Here is a 6,000-nt window from a genome sequence, read left to right as displayed (position 1 = left end):
GGGGAAGGTAGGGGGGGTGCAGCCACCCTACCTCACTGCCTAGAGAAGGGGCACCCTGAGCAGCAACTGAGGTCAGACCAGCTGACCCTTTCGGAGTAGGGACCCCTGTTCAGCAGCGCCCTCCCCCAGTCCCAGAGACAGTGGGGGAAGGGCGAAGGGCTTCCAGGGGGGGCGTCTGTGTGTATTTTACCCCCATGGGACTCTGTCACCCTTCGGGCCCCTAGGGCAGCCCTGTCCTCCTAATCAGGCAGGGGAACTCTGATCCCTGTGCTTCGGGCATTCAGAAGCCCCCATGGGGTGTCTACACACACAGGTCCCCCTAACACACAGGTCTTGGTGGCTCTGCAGGTCCTCGCTCAGATCCCCTTTACCCTGGCTCACGGGGTCTTCATGTCACCCCCTCCCTCCTCGCCCGCCCCGCCCTCCCAGCAGCCCACTAGGCCCCCTGCCGACTTTAATTGGCTTTCTTGAATTCACAGGGACTCTGCGCAGCCTTGCTTGGTGGGGCCAGGTCGCTCAGCTCTCCCGCCTTCCGGCCTGGCTAATTGGGGGGCTCCATTGTGGAGAGGCTGTGCCCCACCACCCCCTGCCCCCTCCCCGTGGCTGCCGACTAGCTCCCGCAGACAAAGCCAGCAGCCGCTGTCTTCAAGGGCGGGCTGCTGCAAATCGGTCTAATTCAAACCCGGAGACAGCGATTAGTGTTAATAAACAGACCCCTACCCTGCTTTGTCTCCCCGGGCCCCCACCTCGGCCTCCACTCCCTCCCTGCCCAGCTCCCTTTTCTCTCTGGAGCCCTTGGGGAGGGCGGGCAGGAACAGAAAGGCCTCCAAGCCTGTTCAAAAAATGACTGTGGCCCTGGACCCAGAAACTGGGGTTCATTTGTCTCCCTTGTATCCTAGGGGCGGGCCAAGGATCTGCTCCTCAGCCCCACCCTCACCTAAATACCAATCAGCCCCTCCGGTAGGTGACTCTGCAGGCCCCTCCCCGCCTCTCTTTACTTCTACCCAAATTCAAGGTCAAGGTTTGTCGTGAGGCTTGGGGGTACGTTCCCCAGGTGGGTCAGGGCCCTAGCTTGCCTGCACTGGATGGGGCTCCAGAAGAGAATTCCATCAAGGCCTTTAGGCTTAAGAAAGTGTGAGAGGGTCTGGGGAAACCCACGGGGGGGGGGGGGGGCAGTGGAGGGGGGGGCCCCGCACTGGGGGCCCACAACATGGGGGAGGGGCAGCATGCTCTTGGCAGAGGAGGGAGTAGCTAAAGAGTCCCCAGAGGAACTGTAGGGAAGGGTGCTATGGGCAGCTGAGTATGAGCTGTGGGTCCCCCCTCCCTTGGTGCTGCTGTCACCAGGACCTGGTGGCTGGGGAGGGGCCATCCTGGGCCCTGTGGGCAGCATCCCTGGCCCCACCCACTTCATGCATAGAGCCCCCCAACCCAAGTCATGTTGACCAAAAATGTCTACAGATTATTACCTAATATCCCCTGGGGAGCAGAATCGCCCCTAAAGGAGACCCGCTGGTGTACAGTGACGGTGCTGGCCCAGACGTTGCTTTCAGAGACCTGGGTTTGTGTTTCAAGTCTGCCTTGTACTGGAGATGGTCTAATAATGGCGTTTGTTTTCCTCATCAGCGCCGTAATGAAATGACACTGTAGTGGCAGGAATGCACAGAGCAGGCTCTCTGTGGATCTAGCGGGCGGGAAAAGGAGAGTCCTGAGCCCTCCGTGGCTTTTTCAGGCTTTTCATGATCTTTTGACACCATTTGCAGTGCGGCAACCAGGTGCAGGGCAGGCAGAGGGGCCTCTCTGGGCTCTGTGGCTTTCTCTGCTGCTCTCCACTGCTCTCCACCTCATGGTCCTCTGCTGCTCTTATATGCCGAGAGGTGCCACTTACACGTGCCCATACTGCATTCCGGGTGTCCATCATTAGGCACGCGCACCCGGAGGCCACGGTCCCAAGCGCCTCCTGCATTCAAGGCCGTGGGTGATGGCCACAGAGGCCAGGGGCGTACACGCCTGAGCGGTCTTCATTTACCCTACAGACGTTGAATCCTGGTTTTCTTATACAAGTCATTTTGCTTCAAGTCACAGCTTACTGCCCACTTACTGTCGGGGAGATTTGGGGCTACGAAAAGTTGGCCTCGCTGGAGCCATATTAAAATAGAGCTGGAGAAAACCATGGCAGGAAAAGATGCTCTTCTGTCCTCTTTAAACTACATCTGAGCCTGGTGCTGGGCCAAACTATTTTCCAAGGAGCCAACAAGAAGCGAAATATCTTATTCGAAAGCCCTGAGGAAGAGAACTTCCTCGTGACCTCCAACCCCCCCACCCCCCCACCCTCCCACCCCCGCCCTTCTCACTATGACCGCTCCTGACTCCGCCTTCTCCTCCACCACTCACCCTTCTTTTTCCCTCCATAAGAATTCCCCTGCCTGGGTCCACTCTCAGCACATGTTTTAGGGTTCTACCTTCATCTTTGCACCCCTAATCGCAGCCCTCAATTTATTCCCAAATTTACATTTATTCCCAAATAAATGTATTTTGACTTACTGCCAACCTTGCAGTTCTCTACTTGAAGATTAATAAGGCAAAAGTCTTAACTCCCTGGAGCCTCAGTTCCCACCAAGAAAATGGGGTGAAGGATGGTCACACAATCTCATGGTTGCTGTGAGCGTTGGGGGAATGAGCGCATGTGAGTGATCCTCACCCGTGCCAGCTCACAGTCATAAGCCACCAGCCAATGGTTACTCCTCCTACAAGGGACGCATGTTAGAGACACAGTTATCGGAAGAGCTCTAAGTTCTGTCTCGCCTTTCACTGCCTGTTCATCTGGCTGAGGCTTTCTCAGTCCGGGCACTGGAGACATTTGGAACTAGACAGTTCTCTGTTGTGGGGCTCCTTGTGCACTGTAGGGTATTTCACAGCCTCTCTGGGCCCTACCGTTAGGATGCTGATAGCACCCCCAACCTCCAGTCCTGACGGGTGGCCGAAACGTCTCCAGACATTGCCCAGCACTGCCAGGAGGAGGACCCTGTGACACAGGAGGGCACAGGCCAGGAGAATGAGCCACCCCCTCCTCCCAGCCTCCAACAGGTGGCGCTGCTTCCTCTGTCCCCCAACCTTCCAACCCAACTGGAAGTCATAGGATCTGGGAGTCTGAGCCGGCAGCCCATTGCGGCTGGCCTCCAGAAACAGAAGCAGAAAGGTGACAAACGGGGTCAGCTTTGGGGACTCTCAGTCACTATCTCAGATATTTACTCCATCACCCGTCAAGCGGAGTCCCATAGGGAGTCCATGCCCCAAATAGCTCTCGATCCAGGCTGAGCTAGGGGTGTGTGTGCACACACTGCTAAAAGTTTCTGTTCCTCTATTAATCTGGGGTCTCCAGAGAAACAGACCCAACAGGAGATGGTTACATGTATTTATGTGAAGGTGGTGGTGGTGGGAATCTGTGACATGGCAGGAGAGTGAAACTCCCCTTCTTATTACAAGTAATTGTCTCCTGTGGACTGAAAAGCTGCAAGACCTCCAGCCAGCGAGCTGGAGACCCAGAACTGCCTACCGTGTCATTCCAGCGCTGGTCCAGAGCTGCGAGAAGACCCATGTCCCAGTGCCAAGACAGAGAGAGTACTTCCCACCTCCTACTGAGCCCAAGGAGAATCTCATCCAGACACAGCCAGGACAATGTTTCACACAAAATCGGGGTGCCTTAGACACCTGAAATTAACCCTCCTATAAAATCAGTGGCTGCACAGAGCTTCATAGTGCAGCATCGTAACCAAGGTCAAGAAAGCAAGTGTAGCTTCCTCACGTGTCTCTGCTCCATGGGCCTCCTCCAGGCCTCCTTCTTGGTCTTCTTCCCCTTCCCCAGTCCCTGATCCAACTTCTCTGCTCTGCCCCACCCTTCCTTGGGTGGGGCAGGAGACCTGGAACCTCCCCTTTCCGTGGGGACCACCCTGTTACAGATTGAGGAGCAGGCCCAGTGCACAGAGAGGATGTAGCAAATGAAGTGGAAATTCTGCCTAAAGACCTATCGCATGAGGTGCTGCAAGGTATCCACGCCATGATATTTCCAATTAGAGGGACACAGGGCCAAATACATATGTCCATGGACATTATGCCCATGGTTAACTTTTATTTTGCTTAATCCTCTTATTGCTCTCCTAATATAGAATTATCAATTATCATTATACCCATTTCACAGATGAGGATATTGAGGCTCAGAGGGGGAAAACCACCTGCCTACAGGTACACAGAGAAGCTAAACTTAGGAGGCCACTGAGGAGAGACTGAAAGAGAAACCTAGTCCTGGGGAAATGCCGGTGTTCTGGGGGGGGGGAGGGACGGGGGAAGCAGACATGGAGAATAAAAAAAGCTTCCTCAGGCCCTTCCATCACTTCTTCTGCGGCATTCCATCTCTCCCTACATTCAGCCTTCAGACAGGTGATGGTTTGGTTGTGCAGAGCTAAAAATATCCCTGAACAATGCAAAGTAGCCTCGAGATGCTGTGGGGAGGTGAGAGGCAGAGAAGGAAGGAAGGAGGCCAGGAGAGAGGAAAGTTCCACGCCTCCCCTTCCCCCTCTCAAGTCTTTCCCTTTCTGTACTCGACCAACTGCGCAGGGCTTCTGTCTCCTTTATCTGCCATTCTTGCATTCCCACGACAAAGATAGCAAGCGTATTTTGAGAAGCTGTGTCTATATTTATAGGCACTGGATGGAGAGGTTTAGAACTGGATGCTTTGGAGTTGCAATGCCAGAGTTCAAATCCCCTCTCTCTGGCTGGCCAACTGTCCGAGTTCACTGTCTCCTTGGGCTTCATTTTCACCATCTGCAAAACAGGATTAAAAATCACACTTTTCAAAAGGCAGCAATAGGATGAAATGCATCAGAAGAGAGCACAGTAAATATTATCTATTGGTGTGGTTGCAGTGATGACGGTGTGTGAAACAGAATTTAAGGACTCAAAAGTGGTAGGAATTGATGGGAGGGAGGGCGCCTGCCTGAGCTTCAGACAAAAGGCATAATTTCACGAATCAATGAAAATTGCAAAAATAGGGTGGAGTGGGGAGTTCCCAGTGAAGGAAACCTCCCTGGGTAACCAATCAAAGAATTGCCACCATGGCATTAGGAATAAATGTGATTGTCATGGTGCTGACTATCAGGGAACAAATAATTTAATTTAAAAGTGCTTGTCAACAGCAAAATTCTTCTTAGTTGAAATACAATCATGGGGGGGTGGTCAGTGTAGGGGTGAAGTGAGCAAGATTGTTTATGAAATTAATCCTTCCCTCACAGATCACAGCGACTTTGAGTCTCTGACCCTTAGTGAAATTTTCCTCACCTGGGGCTTCCCTGGTGGCGCAAGGGGTTAAGATGCTTCACTATGAAGCTATGTGTAGCCACTGCAGCATGAGTTTGATCCCCGCCCAGGGAGCTGACCCACATGACACAGCAGACCTCACCTGTCTCCCCGCTGCTCCCCTCAGCAGTGTGTTTCAGTCCATCTGCCTGTTCTGTTCCCAACTCTGCCTCTGGTGAATCCTCTCACCCCCACACCTCTGGCCTGTACCCCAGTTCTTATATGCATAAATAAATAAATCTTTCAAAAAAAATGTCCTCCCCTGTAAAGTGGGTAGACTGAGAACCCAGCCCTGCAGAGCTAGTTAAGATAGAGAAATTATTACACCTACTTCAGTACCTGGCACCTTAGCTATTACTATTTAACATGCCAAATAATTATTATTTTCTTATCTAATTTTTTATTGAAAAATTGATGCCACTGCAGCAAAGATATCAACTACATCAGAAATAATGTATTTATTGTTTTAGAAAGACTCAAAGCAAGATTCTGTATTCTTATCATTTTAATGGAGTTTTCATTAGGAAATAAATGTTTGTCTCAAAAAATTCAACCGTGCAAGAGGGTAGCAGAAAACAGGGAGCTCGCTCTCACCCCTTTGAATTAGATTCAAGGGCTTTTGTTTTATTTTATTTTTGCTTTTCTTGATCA

The sequence above is a fragment of the Talpa occidentalis genome, unplaced genomic scaffold, assembly GCF_014898055.3.
Source record: "Talpa occidentalis isolate TD23 unplaced genomic scaffold, MPIMG_talOcc4v2.1 talOcc4.12, whole genome shotgun sequence".
Classification (NCBI taxonomy): Eukaryota; Metazoa; Chordata; class Mammalia; order Eulipotyphla; family Talpidae; genus Talpa; species Talpa occidentalis.
This window is presented reverse-complemented; position numbering follows the sequence as displayed.